The sequence below is a fragment of the Myzus persicae genome, unplaced genomic scaffold (genome assembly GCF_001856785.1).
Source record: "Myzus persicae strain clone G006 unplaced genomic scaffold, MPER_G0061.0, whole genome shotgun sequence".
In the NCBI taxonomy this organism is placed as follows: domain Eukaryota; kingdom Metazoa; phylum Arthropoda; class Insecta; order Hemiptera; family Aphididae; genus Myzus; species Myzus persicae.
The window spans coordinates 168,651-189,937 of record NW_019103222.1 but is presented as its reverse complement, the minus strand read 5'-3'; positions in this window follow the sequence as shown (position 1 = coordinate 189,937).

The window sequence follows — 21,287 nt, the reverse complement described above, 5'->3', positions numbered from 1 at the left end:
TTTATTCTCTTTCCTGATAAAAATAAAATACTTTTCTCGACTTTTACACCACAAGGTTTTTTTTTGTTTGTTTATGAAGTATTATTTGACATTGTTAATATTTTAGATTGTTTGGAAATGTATCAAAAAGTAATTTTTTGAAACTTTAAAAAAAATGATTCTTGGAAATCATGTAACTATTGTGATGGATTTAGTTGATGATAATAATAAACAAATTAGCAAAGTTCCGAATATATGCATATTTTAATGGTGAGTTGTGGTGCAATAAATCTGTCGCATAAATTAAATTGATGATTTTTTAAAATACCGAGTAGGGCATCGTAGTTTTTAATTTTTAATTAAACCATGAAAAATTATTTAAATATCAATTTACTATATATCAACTGAATTAAATGTATTGATTTTTTTTAGTCGTATGCTTTTATATAGTTAACTCATTCTGGAGTGTTTAAAAATATATTGGAAATAACTCCATAGCTATTTTACAAAAGCACCCTCACTCGTTATATAATAAAAATAAATAGGGATAATCATTAGGACTTTACGTTTTAGTAAACTTCTTCAATTGTCAACCTCGCGAAACGATGACGGTTAAAGTATTGGCAAATTTATTAAACTATATCTGTATAACAATTTGTAGACAGATTTTTTTTTATTATTATTATATAATACATCTATGTAGTTTCTATACGTACAACTAACTATTGAAATGTCATTCGGTTTTAGGAATTGTATTTTAAAATGGCTTTTATAACTTATGAGTCAAAATAAATATGCAAAACTCCGATAACAGTTTTGGCAAACCAAAGTGACATTTCTAATAAATCATTTGAATTTCATGAAATTGTACGAAAGTGTAGAATAGCCAACTGATTATCACGAGGAAAAAAATTACATTCAGTTCACACAACATAACTTCTCAATTGATTGACATCATTTTCTTGTTAGCAATAAACACATATACATATAAATCAACTAGTAAGCAGACTTGATGAGTATATTGAAATCGGGCAACCACATGTCAAGAGGAACAAAAATGCAAAATGCGATTGATTAATCCATGACGTTTATGAGCTTATGTCTTGGAATATAATATTGTTTAACAACCATTTAAGATTTAAGTAATGACAATTATAGAATCTAGCCCTGTCCCTGGACATTTAAAAAAATCAAAATGTGCCTTTACTGTTTTAATTGTATTTTAGAACTGTATTAACTGTTGTTTGTTTGTCATATGTTGAATGTTATGTTAACATTGTTAACAGTTGTAAATATCATTGTATTTCTTGTTGTGTATCTGGTTGTGTAAATAGAAGGCAGAAAAGAAGCAACGTTCATTTTTTTTTGTATTGATACAATACCCTTGGCGACATGGGCCATTGGGCTTAAAAAAAATTTTAATCGATAACATATTAATTAAGTGTACTTATTCTAAATATATATTTCATTTTAAGTTCATTTTATTGTCGTAAGTACAAGTTACACACGTAAAAACGGGGGGAGGGGGGCACAAGGAGTCACAAGCCACGGGTCAAAAATTGTTTTTATTCTTTATCGCCTATAAGGTGACATTCGTAGGTTATTAAGTAGTATATTTACTATACTTATACTAAAGGTGCTTTATAATTTCCTTTTTTAGTTTTTTCGTAATAATTTAATCTTTTCATCAGTGACTCTCTAGAGGACAGAAGTATTCATTATTATTATTTATCCTAACGCAAAGTACTGAATCTATGTACTTTTTTAATAATGATAATTATTATTGTATGTTTAATGTTATTAAAACCCTTACTTTGTGATTTATCATTAAATATCTCTAGCTTAAAGACGAATAGTCACACTTTAAAAATATTATATTATATTCATAACTACTATTATTATTTATTATTATGTAATTAAAAACCAAAATTAAAGATTTAACATAATAGAATAGATTTATATTTTCTACTTCTATTTTGTCATGATATTATAAAAGATATTAAGATTATTTTGTGATTTATAATTATAATTGTTCATTGCTTGGGTGATGTCATATTGATTTGATTATTAATTAAATATTACATATGCATTAATGATTAATTAATACAATTGATTATTCATTAATCAATTGTATTTTGTCCTCATGACATATGGCTGCCAGATTTTATTGGTATTATGAGGATTTATCACGAGTCTGCTATCTAGTTGTTTTATAAATCTATGGCACTTGATGATTCCTTGTTTTCACGGCAAAAAAATATTGCTCGGACCATTTTTTTAGTATTAATATTACAATTTTAACAAATTTTCATTTATTTCCTCCAAATATTTTAAAAAGTAAGCACTGAGAATTTTCAATCTTGACCTCCCAAAAGTACCAACTAGATTCAATTTGCTACCAAAAACCACCATTAAAGTTGATGATCAGAACATTTTTCTAATAGAAAAATTAAGAAGTTGAAGTTGTACAAAAACCCACTTCACTGCTCACTCCCATAACCGCCACTCATTTAACTTACAATTTTAGTAGGTAAGTATAGTAGTTAATGTAATATTAATAATATTATGTAGTATATTATTTTAATAAAACTGAAGTAATAAGTCATAGTACAATTCCATACTTTAAGGCAGTGGCTATTTTTTATAACTTTTCGGAGTGCACACTTGTTTTTGAATTTGATTACAAATGATTGAGATGGTACGTACTACGTGTGAATCTACTATATACCTTTATCTACCTTCTATACTATCTACTACCTATACATAATTGATACAAATTACATTAAGTCTATTACATGAAAAACGCTTCAAAATTTTCATTTTTATCATACGCAATAGTTTATTACCTACCTTGCTTAAATGTACTAATATCAACAAAATGTACCTCAATTCACATCAGTATAAATCAGCGTTTCCAACTTTTGCCCTCGTGGCACACTAATCCCAACCCATATTTAACAGAGGCACTCTTGTCACTGACTTATATATATATATATATACATATATTTTTTCATTGTAGGCTTTCAATTCTTTCATCATATTAATTATTAATACCAAAGTAGTTATATATCAGTATATTACTAACAAACAATTTAAAATGGTGTGTTTATATTTTAAGTTGTAAAAAAAATATCATTACGATTATTATAAATATTTCATTAGTTAATTTCAACCAATTACCGAAATGTTACTTAAACGTTTATTAATCATCGTGAAATGTCGAGGCACAAATTAGAGTCCTCACCTCACACCAATGTGCCGCAGCACACTGGTTGGGAAACACTGGTATAAATTATCAAAAAAAAATAATGCCTTGGTTAAGTATATTTTTTTTATAAATACATTATGTAAAATAAAAAACTCATTTTTGACTGTATTTTTAATTTATCATCATGGTCTTTGTTTTTCAATGAGTCATTGTCTCACTCTCAGCATCAGGAAAAATACCTCGAAACCATCTTTCAATCTTTGCTTAGTGGCTTTTGAAAGTATCTTATTACCTATATCGATTCTTTGTACTGAGCTATAATTATGTAATTTGTTTGTGCTCACCTTTTTTGAAAGGGGTGGGGGAATAAGAATTTTTGACTATTCTCAGACTATGTTATTATGTTATTTATATACATTCATTTCTTTAACATATAATTTATATGACAAAAATAAATTAAATGGGGGGGGGGGATATGACACCCTCATCACTACCTGTATAAAGAAATTTCCAGAGGAAAAGAGGAGGGTTATATTACAATAATATATGTATACATAATCTTGTGTGCTATGTTTTATATAAAATCATATTCATATGTTATATTATTCTGGAAAAATGCCATAATTATATAGTGAAGGGGTTGAACGGGAGCCCCTCGCCTTAATTCCAGTGTGTAAACCACTGTATATATAACGTATAAGCATAATTTAAGTGAATAATTATTTTATTTAATTATATTTATTTATTGATTTTCCATTGTCAATTACTTACCTAATTACATTGGGTATACCTACTTTATTATTATAATTGTTTTATAAAATACTTATTTAGCCACGCATCACAAGTATTGATTATTTACCTATATCATTTTTTATATACAGGTATGTGTAAAAGTTAAAAATATTTACTCTACCTTACTGTAAAGAACTAAGTGTAATATGTGGTCAAAATCCCACCTATTGCTGTATTGGATACTATACAATGTATAGATATTTACAAGATGCAGTTATAACTGTAAATTACATACACGCGTCAAAAATCATAATAATATTAATATACTAGAAAGTTCAATAATTGAAGATTTTTAGTATTGATATTTAGTTGTATCATTTCATAATGTGCCGAATATTAATAAACATGTCTCAGCACTCAGCACTCACCATAGCGATTAAATCATATAATTTTATTAGCTTACATTTCTGGTTCTAGTTTCGTCCAATAAAACCAGAAAATAAGATATCAAAATATTGTGCAAATAGGTTTTAATGTGTTACCTTGTATCAGTCGAATCTGTGTGTTTAAGATTTTTTTGATAGTATCTTATACTTTTAAAAAAACAATAACGCTTGGGAAATAATACTATTAAAACTCAAAAGTTTTAAGACTTTAAAAATGAAACAAAATCTTTCGACTTCTACCTAAAGACACACTAACCAGTTTGTTTATAATTATCTGGGTTTTCTTTTTTTTTATACCACAAAATATATTGTATAATTTGTGTGAAGCGCAAAAGAACTTTAATTCGAAAAAATATTATACTCCCGCGCGTGGAGAGGCTTTTGAATTAAAACAATTAATAATTCTTGAATCATGCTGTGTCTGTTCGCTTCATTCGCGCGTGGGCGATGAAGAATAATACAATTTTTGTTTTACAACATTTTAATAGTATATTTTATGTAATGGTACCTATATTTTATTATTTACAAAGTGATTTGCCAAGCATGCTCACTCCCATTTTTTCCTTTAATAATGATTTTATTAAAATTCCGATGTTTAGAATTTTTAAATAAAAAGACCATATTTTCAACTTTTAGATATACTTTGTTCTAATTGTGGTGATACTGCAACTTCTTTTTTTCGAATCATTTTTAAACGAGTAAATTTTCAGTTTTAAAATGTTTATATTATATAAAGGACACTGGATAAAAGTCTTTAAAAATGGTTTTGCACAATTATAAAGTATAATATGTAATATTGATCTAGTATATTTAGTATAGTTGAACTATTATTAAAAATTATTAATGTTGACAGATTAATAACACTACGATTTTCAAATGCCAATATATTTATATCTCTGTATACAAATCCAATACCCATTGTAATTAACCTGTTGTCAAAAACTGCTCATTTGAATTTTTTTATTCTAAGACGTTAAAATTGCCAGAACAAATTATCCGCATTTGTACAGTAAAAAAGGAGAGTTCTTATTTGAAAATACGAAATTTGTATCTTCACAGGAAACTCTTCAAGCAGTACAAAAATTCTCAATAATTTTAAAATAGTATGGTCATTATGAATATTTAAGATTCCGAAAATCAGAATTAAAATTATTTAAGAGAAAAAATGCGGGTGAGCGAGCGTGCTTGCTGAATCTCTTTGTATATTATATAAATATGTATAATATACATAATACATATTATACGGGAACGATTTCTTCCGAAATTTTTAAGGAATATTAGTGACCAGTGTAAGCAATAAGTAGGTGTAACATGTGCACGTGATTATGGCCCGTGTAATTGTTTTATACCGAAGGAAACAATGGGAAATCCAAAAAATCAGCGACCGAAAAAAGTTTCTATTTCATAGTGTTATCCGTCGCATTATCCCATCAGTCTGAGATGAAAATGCATTAATACGCTGTAATGCGTCTGAATAGGTGTGTAATTTATATATATATATATACAGTTATTGGTCAGACAAAAGCCTATCTATAGCATTTCAACCATACCATTATAAGTGTATAGGTCACGCAATGAATAGCATAATATCATGTATAATATAGACGGACGTAGAAATGAACAATATATGTATTACAAGTATAGGTATTACCTATGTAGTACAATAATACGTTTAAGTAAAATGGTCAATTAGTCCGCGTATAATAATAATGATAGATACCTGCCTTCACCGCATACAGGCATTCGAGCTGAAAATGCCTCATAGTTTATACACGCGGCCTGTTTTCACCTATATAATGCAATATATTATTATTATTACTATTTTTTTTTTATTGTTCCGAATTAACATCGGCAACAATGGTCATCAGTTGCGATTTTTTTTTTTCGTTATATTTGGTTATACGATTTGATTGTTTTTTTTTAAACTTTAAAATTTGTGTGGTAAGCGTCCGCGTCCGCGTCAGGTCCGAGTACTGAGTCTAATATGGTGTTTGATATGTCGAGGCTGCTGATTTCGTCCGTGTCTTAGAAGGCATCGTATCATATGCAGGTTACCGAGGGTTCGGTTTCACAATGTGTTTATGCCATTATTATTTTATACCTAAATAATATAATCTATATAATATTATGCATAATATACTTTAAAGTCATGATAATATTCCCGCAGAGGTATTCGCAGTTTTCGTCCGTTCCACTATGATATACATCATAATATATTTATATGTGTCTGCCTGCCTACCAACATGTCCAAATCAAGTCGTTAATTGATTTCTACCGGCCCACGTGGCTGTGACGTGGCCGCGTTCTTTTTTGCAGTGCCATACATTCAGTCACACGCAGGTCCTTACAAGACGTATAATATTATATACGTACAGAACAAATGAAATATAATAAACGTGCCGACAACGGTCCGTTGCGCAATCAAATGATAAAAGGCTTTGAGAACTACGCGTGTTTATACCATACGAAGTTGTTGTGCGAATCGCGAGGAAATCGGGTCAAATCGTTAAAATAAAAGCCACGTGCGTATTATAATATAATATTATGTAACCATATAATATATTATGCACTGCAGTAACCGTTGATTTTCATGGAGAAGCTGTATACTAGGTATATGTCAACCAAATTTTGAACGTTAATTAGCCATTGTGAACTTTGCACCCCCTGATCTCGTGTTTCAATTAAATATGTGATATTTACCCTATACTTCTATACTCTATGTCTAGAATCGATTATAGCAGAAACGACTTCAATCTGATTTCAGACATATTCTAGTCTTAAACAAACTATATACATGTATACTACCTATAGGTATATTATGGTATTCAAATTTTTAATAAATTCAACGGTTCTAACATCAGGAACCTATTTCCAAATACTCCAAGCTCTAATGCATTTTTACATATTTCATTCTGTGCATATAAATAATTTATTTTTGTCTTGCAATTAGTCAATAATTTATAAAAAATAAAACGAATATCTTGCTTGGCGAAATTATGTTTTTCAGGACGAAATCGAGTTCAGATTATTTAAGTATCTACTCTTTATTTATTTACTAAAATTCCATTAATCATATAATGAATACAATCAAAACCACAATCGCATTACTTCTAGCCCGCGTGATTAAACCTTTATTATATTTTATTTTAGTTATACCTATTTAAACTTTTGAATTTGCCCTCTTCTTTTAAACGTTGACTGTTGGCAGAGAAGAAAGGTTTTCCCAGAAAAACCTACAATTTTACTGAACGCCAACAGTATAAAAAAATGACTGAAAACAAATTAAAAAGAGGGGGCATAATAGCAAATTCATAAATAATTGGTTTATGCACATCTCTCAATCCTAAAAGTCTATATGTACCTACGTAACATTTGTTACATATTGGACATAATTCGGTAATATACATAATGTATTAATATGTATAATGTACCTATATGGTTCACTTTATAAAAATATGATAATACTATAAATGCGAACTACTAGGCTTTACTCAAGGATAAATGAAGCAGAGATGGGTCTGCGGATGATAGTAATAACAAAGCAACTTTTTTTCTTAAGTGTAACAAGTAGAAATACACGAATATGCGATTATGATTTTAATATTATTAGTAGTGCGTAAGCCACCCTATAAAATAACTAGTTCAAAATATAATCTAAAATTATATTATATACCTTATCCTCGAATCGTCAAATCGAATTTTTCGATTCTATAAATCAAATAGCCATACGCGCCTTGCCTTTTATATATTATAATTTATAATAGCTTTTGACCGTGATTTATATTATTATAATACTCCGGGATCCCAAATAAATCAAAAATGTGTGTAATATTTGCGCCAATATTGCTCAAAAACTGTGGATTTGCATATTATGCGTACTTTGTATTGGTATAATATAATCTGTGGATAATAATATAATACGTATTAGCCGATTGGTCATTATAATTTACCAGCTGTCTCTATCGTTTATTGGCTTCCATTTTGTTTCTGTTGAAATATTCTCAATTGTTTCTTGTGCAAATCAATCATTTTTTTAAATTATTATAGTAGGAATAGAAACCTTAATCATACATATTTTGCCTCTTATATATAAAAGCTGTTATTCGATTTTACATTTTTATACACCATATTATAGCTTATGAGCACAAAGAAAATTATAATACAAAACAGAAAATTATATCCAATCATAATAACTATTTTACTATCTATACAAATATAACCTATTTATCTCGTACACAAAAAAATATTTGATACTCGTGAGCTGAAACAAAATGCAGCCACCCTATAACGACATATATGGGTTGAGAAACGAAGTCATAAACCCTCTTCGAATATTAAGGAAGGAGTCTATTAATATAACTTTTATCCAGTAGATTTCGTGTCATTAGTGAACAACGAAATAATCAAACATTTTTATATTCTTTAATATTTATATATGTAGATGAAAAAAAATGAAATGTAAAAAATATAAAAATGAACATACCTCCACCGTATCGTCCGCGATTCAATGCAGTTATAAAGATGATCACTATCTAATAAACTTAAATCTCTCCTCAAGACTCACAAAAATGAACTTCACAAATCTCACATTGCTTCTCTATCTCCAAACAATGGCACTCTTTGGAAAAAAACCAAATCTCTTCTACGACATAAGGAAACACTGCCACCACTACTCCGAGATGACAACTCATTAGCAGTTGACGATCAAGACAAAGCTGATTTATTATCTTCTCTCCTTGCTGACTCATTCAAGCCACATTCTTCTCTTCTTAGTCAAAATCACATTGACTTAGTCTAAACATATCTCATCTCTCCACTACCAATGGCCTTACCAGCCAAACACACAACTCCTGCTGAAGTCTCCAACATTATCAAAAACCTGAAAAACAACAAGTCACCCGGACACGATCAAATCTCAAACAAAATCATCAAAAACCTCCCTCCTAAATCAATTATTTGGCTGACTTATATATTCAATGCCCTACTTCGCCTATCTTATTTCCCTCCCACCTGGAAGAATTCAATCATCATAACAATACTGAAGCCAGGAAAACCTTCAAACAGCTCTTCCTCATATAGGCCAATCAGTCTCCTGCCGGCATTTGGTAAAATGTTTGAAAAAATAATACTAAAAAGGCTTATGCCAATAGTTCAAAATGAAAATATTCTGCCAGACATTCAATTTGGATTCCGTTCTAGACTCTCAACCAACCATCAACTCCACCGCGTAACCGATTTCTTCTCCTCGGCACTCGAATCAAAAAAATACTGTGCAGGAGTTTTCCTAGACGTCGCGAAGGCTTTCGATACCGTTTGGCACCACGGACTATTGTTTAAACTTAAAAAAACATTCTCAGCCCCCTACTATCTACTTTTAAAGTCATACCTTGAAAACAGATCGTTCAGAGTCAGAATCAACACTAGACTATCAACTCACCATGAAGTTCAAGTTGGCGTTCCGCAAGGTAGCGATATCGCCCCATTTCTCTACATTTTTTACACTGCTGATATCCCAGTTAGTCAGTTCACTCTCATTGGAACTTACGCCGATGACACAGCCATACTTGCCTCAAGTGTCAACCCTATCCTTGCCAGCCATCAAATCCAAACTCACCTAAACATCCTTATACCTTGGTTCAACAAATGGGGTATTAAAATCAATGAAACCAAGTTATCGCACATAACCTTTTCCTTAAGACCACATGACTGTCCACCGATCATCATGAATAATTCCACTATTCCTCATTGCACGACTGTCAAATATCTCGGTCTCACATTCGACAGAAAACTCACTTGGGGTCCTCACCTCAAGGACAAGCGAAAACAATTAAATAGTAGACTTCATCTACTTAGATCCTTACTAAGATCTAACACCAACATTCAAAACAAAATCCTTATATACAAATGCCTCCTCCGACCCTTATGGACCTACGGCATCATACTATGGGGCCCAACCAAAAAATCAAATGCATACACGATCCAAGCATTCCAATCAATTTGCCTACGTATCATTGCCAAAGCTCCATGGTACGTAACGAATAAATTACTACACGATGACCTCCAAATCAAAACTGTCCAAGAAACAGCCACCAACTTCTATAAAAGATTTCATGGGAAACTCCTCATGAACCACAACCACCTCAACTGGCCTCAAACTCTTCCAGACAACCCCACAAGACGTCTCAAACGCAGCTGGTGCAGAGACCTGCTTAACCATTAAATACATTTAAGAAAACTAAAAATTAATTAATTTTTTTTTTTTTTTTTTTATAACTCTTTGTCTAAGGTGACTCGACTGCGAGTCTTCCTTCATGTCACTCAAAGTCTTTATATTACTTATATCATATTTACTTATTGTATATAATGTACAGATTGTGAATTCTCAATAAACGTCATAAAAAAAAAAAAAAAAGATGATCAAAACGACACCAAGGTTCAAGACTTTCGAAATTCTTGGTCTTGGTCTTGATCGCATGACTTAAGTATTGCTCTTGTCAATTTAAAATGACAACAACATTTATTTTATTTATTTTATTTATTTATTTATCATATTTAAAGTTAAACTTGTAGTCTTACTTTATTTACTAGTACAGTAGTACTAAGTGTTTAAGTTAATTTTAATTTTATACTATACTGGTAACAGACCATTTCTGTCCTCTGTGACTTCCAACAATTCTTAGTTTCAGATTCAAAGTAAAGAAGTATTTGTGGACATAAATTATCCTATCAGCAAGACGGCATCTTTCGACTTCTACTTATGTCGATTTTGGGAAAGTAAAATAATTTTTCAGTAGTTGCTAATTAAGTATGCAAAAATAACTATACTATTTAGTATTTTGTAACGCTGATTCCAATCATTGCTAATCTTTAATTTCAATAATTCGCCATATTTTCCTAGAATACTGATCAAATGTAATAACTCCTTAAAGATAATTTCTTATTATTTCCGTTATAAATTTGTTAATTAAATCGAAACGTACCAATGTGTTTTCGGAGAAAAAAAAATATGCAAGTGTCTTTACTCTTTATGCAGTTGGCGTCAAAATATCAAGAAGCGGTGCCTATATATAGGTTTTTATATTATATTATTAAGACCGCTGACGACAGCCGAGATGGCTGGACGAGATGACTCGGATAGAGTAACATAATATTATAACTTATAATATTATAGTAAATGTTTATTACCTAATTGGTATTTCTTTTTTACTTTTCCGTAGTCGCGTGCACGGCATGTATATAGTAATATAATAATTTATAATGATAAAAAAAATACGTCTCGACAATAAATAAATCTGTTGTACGGGATAAAAATCTTTCTAGCGAGGTACTTTGAAGGTTCAAATGGTAGGTACCTATATACAATTGCCGTTTTATACGATCTTAAATGTTTTTTGCAATTATTATAAAACGTTTACATTTTATGTACAATGTGTATAATGTATATATAGAACTCGTGCTCTCCGACGATAGTATAAAGTATTTCTTTTGCAAACTTTATATGAATTTGTTTTCGTTTCTCATAAATCACATAGAACATAATTATATACATAATATAGGTTCGTTATAATTTGCATTTAACTGCTTGCGAAATAATAATAATTAATAATAATTTTTACAGGAAATCTTTATTTTATCTTCAAAGTTATAACGCTCAAAATATAAATAACATCAGTGCTTCCGCAAATATACTACTGGTAAGAAGTTTATAATCGGTTGTTTAAAGTTGTCTTTGTTTTTAAAAGTTTCAAACCGCCCTTAAATTCAGCTTATTTATTATAACCATACAAAACGATCCTTTATTAACTCGTATATTTTAGCCTAATATATTTTTAATTTAATTTTCACTAATTTACACATTTAACATTCTAGTTTAATTTGTTTAGGTATATTATATTAGTGAAGTGAGCTGGTATTAATATTTTAAACATTCGCTACGTTAAGGTAATAAATTATTAATTGTGTAAAATAAATGGTAAATAATGATTATAGCCTATAACAGGTTATGGTGAAATGTTCAGCTACTGTTTCGTACCTATATTGATACAATTCAATCTAAACTAGCGATACTTTTAGTCAAATACAAAGATATTTACACCATATGCAGTTCTAGAGTGGAAAATAAATAATAATAATAATATTATCTCTGATATAAAAGGTTAGGTGAGTATGCTACACATTATATATTTATCGAAAGTGTGTGACCAAGTTTTAAGTAATTTGAGTTGGTCATCGTAAAAACATTGATTACAATATTACTAATAAGGAAATGCATTCAATGTTCTGCAGATAAAACATTAAAACAAATCGTAACTACCAGTCACCACTACCTACCTATACATTCAGTATTAAAAAGTAGCGCAAATTAAATCTGCATGGTTAAATTGTGAGTAGTGACCTATTCGATAAACGATTTTATATACATTATGTATAGAAATAAAAAAATGTATTTATCGCTTTACTAGTGAATCGCATTTTCTTTCCTCCGGGTATTCTGATTGTTTTCTAGTTATATTTTATAGGTACCTACTAAATCAAACAATAATACGCGTTAATGATTTCCTCTTTAAAAACCATTGTGTATATAAAAAGTAAAAATATATATATAATCATTCATTTTATTACTATGGTGTATAATATTATTATTGAATGCATTATATAGGTACAATAGTGAAGATAAACAGTTGTATCATAATTATATGTATGTTTATCAAACATTTTTAAAAATAAATGGTTTTTAAAATGAATTTTATAAAAGCCTATGAACGTTAAACGCGTATACTAGTATATATATATATATATTGTTTGTATAACGTGAATAACAAAAAAAAAAAATAATTACTGTACTAAAATATGCTTTATTGCTGGTTAGACCTTGTATAATAGTAGAAAAAACGTTTAATTGACTGACATTAATTAAGATAGCTTATAAGTCAAATTAAAGCATTAAAATATATTATAATTATATTAAGCTGCAGTGATAATATTTATAATTGCCATATAATATATATATGTATAGATGTAAATAGGTATTACATATTAGTTCACTGCTTGTAGATATTTCTTACAAAATAAAAAAATAAAACGTCTCAATTACTTTTAATTGCGTTTAGCATTATGTTATTAATTACATTAAATGAAAATGAAACAAAATAATTATTGCAACGTTATTATTATAGTATCCGGAAATTGATATAATAAAACCTTAAAATAATTAATTTTATTACATTAATTATATGTTTAGTCGTAGCTTGGTGATTATATAAGTTCATGTACAATTTGTACCCATATATGTTTTGTATTTAAATCACGTAGGTAAAGTATAACCAACAAAGATGATTGAATTTTCTTAATTAATTTATCGACCGTTATTATTTATAACTAAGATCAGCGTTAATTAAACGCATTTAAAATGAACCTTGTACTATTGTTTTAGTTTATGGACTACTTTTTTTAAACACATTGTAAGTTGTGCATTACTGCTTTACGGCGTTTAGCAAGTGCTACAATACAGTTGTTTGTTATTGTAAATAGCGTTAATTTTGCTACATTTTATAATAATTTACACTTCAAATGTAGATACCTAATAAAATATTTACATTTTATGCTAGACTTAAATAAATACAAGATTCGTTTTAAATTAAAATTAAAAAATTATACCCATGGCAAGAAGATACTGAGATGTCATCACAGCTAGCTGCCATATGGCGAGCACAACTCGTGCTTAAATTAACATAAATTTCACGTTTATCGGCTACTGCGCCTTATTTAACAATTATCTAGATTGAGATTTTCCCTTCCAATCAGTTTTTTTATTCTAACCAGGGCTCATCAATATGATTTATCTGACTAAACAAATTTCAAAATACTTTATATATTATACAGTCATCATATTATTATGTTTTTCATTATTTAGTCGGGGCAGTGTAGTTCTCTCCTACTATACGTGCAAAGTACCATACTGCAATATGGTTGTTCATTCTGAATAGTACGATACAGTGTAATAATTCACTTGAGCTCCATTAAGCTCGAAAAATAGTATAATATAATAATATTCGACGTGTACAAACCACATACCGGACCGGCGATTCGTATATAATAATATGGGCGTCCGGAAAACGTCATAATTGCGAGTTATTGCAAATATGTCCCACCGGCCCACTCTTGTTCTGCAGGGACTCCATGTTACGATACCGATTTGTATCAGAAACGGTTTTGTGAAAAAGCGGCGAAGGTGGTTTTACCGCGGGGCAGGGACCCTCGTCGCAGCAGCGTTTGTCATCGTTTGTCATATTTATTATTATTATTATTATTATTATTATTATTAACGCGACAAGTGCGTAAATCACACGATCACGGTACACAAATACAATATGTTATACAGGGAATTTGCTGAAATATTGTGTCACAGTCACGCCATGCGCTCTGAAGCACGCTTTCGCAACACAGATAGATATCGTCGTACACGCTGCAGACACATAATATCGTATTATATATTATATTTATATCAAATGTGCACCTATATAGGTGCAGCAGCGGCTGGAATTTGTGTATATTAATCAATAATCGCCGTGGAAGTCATTGTGGGCCTATGCGTTTATATATAATGTACTGACAACAAAAGGTCGTTTCGATTTCGATACGCGCTCTGCTGATTATATAAGGTCGATCGGTGGCGCGTGGCTGCAGAGGGATAGCGGTGCGCCGGGGTCGGGGGAGGGTCGTTAAAAATGATCGAACTTTGGCCGTTTAACGAAACGAAAGTTGTACACCCCTCCTCGCCGTCGATTTGATATATACCACCTATCATCTACCTACACCCGAGTCGTCGACCGTCGCGGAGGATGGGACACGATGTTATATTATAACAGTGGATACATGGGGATAAAACTATATGTATATATATACAACGTGGAAGGAGCGAGAGCAGATTAACAAAGAAAAAACATAAACCGAACGGCGAACGTGATATGACATTAAATGATGTTTCTGCTGGCAGTAGAAACAACCCTGTGTTGTTACTTTTAATATTAGAGTGAATTCATCTATTTAAAACTTTAAGCTTTGAACAATACCCTGCGTGAAATTTTTTACGCTATTTTAATTTCTACACAATTTAAAAGCATTTTAAATTGCAATAATTTACACTCTCAAACCTTAGATAAAAATAAAAATATCGTAAAATAGCCAACATAGAAACACAGATAACAACAAGGAGCTTTCTTAGCCCCCAGATAAATTTCAATGGATGCTCGAGCACCAGGGCGCCTGCCTACAACTGCTGCAAGGCACCTAGGAGTTAATTATTAGGTAGTAACACCAACAATTATAAAATCTTAGAATCGTAAATCCGTGCGATAAACTTTTACTAAGAATATTATTGTATTATTATGTATACAGCAGACTTGTCATGAAACGAATTCCAAATTCTAATTTCCTTGTATTCGATAACAAGGTACCCGGTACCTGAGTAATTATTATCGAATCGCAATTCTCAATACCTTAGCTCATGCAGATTGTAACATAGATTAAATAATATACCATTTTATATTTAATCTATGATTGTAGATACTGATATGATATTATTATCGGGAGATAACGAATTATAGTGCTCTGACATCCTCACAATAACAACTATGCATATTACTGCCTGTATACCGTAGAGTAGTGTGCTACAGACGATGATACACCAAATCGAGTTTTCTCGTCCGTTTTTGTTAGATGTATCGATGTATATGATAATATTATAAATCAAACGAATTTCTTAGATTTGAAAACCTTCGAGAAAAGTTTCTGCAAGCCAAACATCGAATTACGGTGTACAAGTGACGACGGCGTTTAATCTAGAAAACGTAGGTATATATATATATATATATATATATACATATATACTGTGCAGCCGTATGATGAGTACATACATATAGGCTATATGTATTTAGTATATATTGTGAGCCATGTTAGAGTGGGATTAAAGGGTTAACAGCGAGGGCCAGTCCGGCGGAAAAGTATATTATATTGTTCGACGGAGAAATCCTCGTATAAGCAACGGCAGAGGCTGGTTATCTCTGCCGAAAGTCACGCTCTACTTAACCGCTAAAGTTCTGCGGACCGACAATAAACGAGATGGATGTTCACGCAAACGTTTTGACCCAATCCGGAACTCTTCCTCTAGTACACACATATATATATATATACTAGAGACAGTTATATATATATATATACAGTGAGTATCTATATTGTAGTATTAAGGTTTAGCCTAGACTAAATAAAACCTATAAAATATAATGTAATACTACAAAACAATAGTGTTTAGTTATATTGCGGTGTTCAAAAGACGCGTTTGACAGTGCCACACTTGGGATCTCATGTGCCCTGCAGGAAGAACATTTTACCACCCCCTCTAAAAATTTTCACTATAGTATATAGCAGTGTTTCCCAACCGGTGGTCCGCGGACCACCGGTGGTCCGTGGGCCAGTCATAGGTGGTCCGCGGTACCTTTCTTAGTTTTCTATTAAAACTGCAAAATGACTCTGACTGCAAAAATATGTTTGATTCTGGTATGAACCTTGAGGAATTTTGGTGCAGAAGGGCAACATTACATATTCAACTACGGGAAATTGCCTTACGTTATTTAGTAGTATTTTCAACTACGTATTTGTGTGAACAAGGATTTTCCAGTCTACTTGTGATCAAAAATAAACAGAGAAATCGCTTGGACGTAAGTGACGACATGCGTTTAGCCATTAGCAACATTCATCCGAGAATTGAAAAACTGGTCAAAGAAATGCAGCCACAAAAATCACACTAAGTAAATTATTAGTAAAGTTTAATAATTAAATAATTATATATAATAGTACAGTAAAATCATAAATATTTTTCAATAAATTTTGTGTATTCTTGTTAATGAGCAAAAAAAAAAAAAAAGGTCTTCCTAGTTTGTGTAAAATTGAGGGGGTCCGCGACCTATAAAATATTGTGGAAGTGGTCCGTGGTGGTAAAAAGGTTGGGAAACACTGGTATATAGCCAATGAACCTTATATTTATTATTCATTACATGTAATCGAATACAGTTTGTAGAATGTAAATATTTCTAAGATTCAAAGATTCAACCATTATGTGTTATAGAAATATTAGCTACAGTATATAAAGAAACCTCATTTCATCGGGACTAAACGAACCCTTGGTTATAGCATAATATACCTCGGTAGTAGTAGGTACCTATCATTTTGACTTGAGTGTGTTTGAATTTTTTAACAAAGTAGTTAAAAGTATTATTTGCAAATCGGTTTTTTTATATTTGTACCGCTAATTATACTTGGCACTCCGGTGCATCGTGCATGTCTTATTTTTTTGTGTATATACCTATCAAAAATAGTAAAATTTAAAGCTGAATTTGAGTATCTGTTGTTATCTGCATTCATTGGCTGTGAACATTTGACCTGGTTAGTGATTAGGTCAATCCACTGCAGTTTACAGTGTCTTGAATACGACACCCATCATTTAGTGCAATATTTCAGTTAAAGACTTAAAGTGCAATAATTATTTAGGTTATCAATTCACAATAGCCAAAAAATACTTACATGACTACCACCTTTTATCACTAAAGATATCTTATTTTCCTCGTTACTAAAATTTAGAGTTTGGGCAATTTTATCTGTAAAATAGGTGCAAGTGCAGTTGCACACAAGACACAACTGTCTATTATCTTATATATTTTAAATATTTTTTCCTACCAAACTGTTGATTGCAATTATAATATACGTGAGAGACGATCACACGTGCATTATTGCGACACTGATATTATAATGACCTATATTTCGCGAGTTTGGCGACATAATATAATATTATCGTAAATAATATTCGAGTTATAATAAAAAAAAATAATTTCATACATTAATAATTACTAGATAACAACATAATTTATTTTAAAAAAAACGACTCAATTTCGCTAGTTGAATTTCAAATATATATACCTACATATTATATTATTGTAGTTGTGTAATAATTTCATATTTAAAACCTTTAAACCCGTGTATACAAAATAGTATTGATCGCCATTCTCTGATACATTCGTATACTCAGAATATATGTAGGTACCTATATTATTATTATTATTATTATATGAACGTAAGATTAAATCGGAAAACATGTTTCACTACTGTATATACATAGTACACTAGCTATTATTTTACCCGAACAAATTAATTTGTACGTCCGACGCGCATTGCGGACGATGCTCTATCGTGAGAAAAAGGGATGGCAATCGAGCCACCCTGTTTTACATTATAATATTATATACGTACCACGTACACGGGTATTAATCCAATTTTGACGTGTTCGTTCGTGCGTGACATTATATAATATTATTTATAGAATTCTGTCAATTTGCCGAGTGATTTTATTATTATCTCATAATTTAAATTTCAGGAAAAACCATTTTCGAAAAACCATTTTCCTCTACCCAGTTAAAATCAGAGGTTGATGCTTTAACATATTTATTTTATATACATTAATTTTAAAAAAATACTGATTTAGGTTATTAAGTGGAAAAAAAGAGAAATTCGTGCATTTATTATTTATATTATGTCTGTCACTGCATAGCTATTGTTTAAACGATTATAATTATTATTATGGTATGTATATATTATGCATTTTGTTCAGTCGTAAACGGACCTTGTAATCGATTTTATAGCATAACTGATTTCTATATAGGTACCTACCATAATTGATTTTCGTAACTAATTATTCATAAAAATTGTATAACTATATATTTCTTAAACTATTTATGGCGATGGACATTGTTCACCTATAAAAGAATTATAAATTAAAAAAAAATATTTTATATAATATTATTTTTATCGAAAGCAACATTTTTCATGCATGATTCGTCAGCCGTCGGGCCAGCGGTTAACAACGCGGATACACACATTTAACGACTGAATTAGAATTAATATCATAATTATTTAATTTATAAAATATATATATATTATTTGTTTTTTGTTTTTTGTTTTACATAAGCACCTATTTAAAAGTTAAATATCCTCATTTATTGATAATACCTAATGTGTACAGAAAAATGTTTTTGTGATTGGAATTTATTTCCGTAATAAATAAATTATTATTAAAAAAAAAAATGTTTTTACTTTTAACCATAATTTGTAACTCGGGTACTAATTAGTAATTATCGATCATATGAATATTAGTTGTGTGCTTAGTAAATACATACTCTTATAGGTAGTATTTATTTTAATAAACGAGGTCTTGGTATAAAAATACAAAATGTTATTTAGTTACCATAAACGCATTGCACACATTTTTCAGTTATGCTTCTACAAGCGTGAAAGTGGATGTAAATTAGTTTTTCCGACCAAAATGGAATCGATGTATTAGGCGATGTAGCTCTTTTAGTTGCGTGCAATTCACTGTATAAACTATAAGTTCATTGGTACATAATATATAAATTCGAGTAGGTATACCTACTTGAGTTTATCTGTCGAAATTCGCTTAGGTACCTACAACCGAAAAAAAAATATTTATAAAATATAATATATGTATATTAATTATACATATATACGTGAGATAATATACATATTATATAAGTAGTGTAGTTCGTAAAGAACTAAAATGTGAAACACTCAAACAATCATTCAAACTGTCATTCCTTCTAATTTTGAGAATTGATTGAAATAGTGTGAAGGACATATAATTGCCAATTGAAATAATAATATTGTTCGATGAAAATACAATAATATTGTGTTTTTTTTCCTACGTAGTATAGCAACGTTTTTTGAACTTCTATTTAGAAGTCAACGTACAATCACCGTCGGGTTTCACTTGGAATATAATTAAACAAAACGTTTTCCATTCTTTTGTCGGTGTGTTGACGAAAAAAATTCTGAGCATGTTTTCTATATGCATTATTTTAACACAATTTTATCATGGTGTATCATAATAAAAAATAATGAATTATTAATTGCTATTGTGTTGACTGCGTCAAATAAAAATAATAATAGTTCATACATTATTACAGTATAGCCACTCAATTTATGGGACGGTCACGCGATTGGCTAACAGCTAGTTGTGTGCACAGTGAAGTGTATTAGTATTGTGCACACGTAAACATACAAACCTGAAACCTAAACCGAAGTTAGTGCAAACCGAAGCAGCTCCCCGGCTCCCCTGCGATTAATATAGTTTAATCAAAGTGTTGCTAAACATGCTTTTGAAAGTATGTACATGTATTCAATAACTTTTTGTATTCCAAAACATTTGCAATTTGATACAGGATTTCAATTTCATTATTGTTTACGGTAATAATTATAAAATGGGTAAACGAATTCGTCTTTGAAATTATTATTTAATTAGTCGCATTCACTAAAGACACTGTTAATAGTTATTACGTATTTCCATGATCAATAAATAATAATTAAATATTATATGATTGTAAAAAGTTAGTAATTACTTTTTGAAGTTATAAATCAAATAATCACCATAAAAATAGACGTTTTTTCTATGTATAAAAACTAAAAAGGTATAGCAAATTTCTCATTACTTCTCAATATTTTTAGTAATTTTTTTTTCATCTATTGAAACTAAAATTTTGTTTTTAAACCATTCTAATAAGTTTATGATTGATACCAATGAGAGCTATTAGAAATAAAATAAAATGTTCAATATAATATTGCAGTTATGTATTAAACAATACAAAACTGTACACAATACATGTTGTATTTACAGTGAAACCTCCCCTAACGGACACTATGGGAATATCTGATGACTTTTTGGGAATCAACTATAAGCATTTCTACAATTTGAACCCTCTGAACAGCGGGCATTTCTGAATAGTGGACACAATTTCAACGACCGAGTGTCCGGTATTTAGAGGTTTCATTGTATATTATAATCTTTTGTAGATCATTTATAT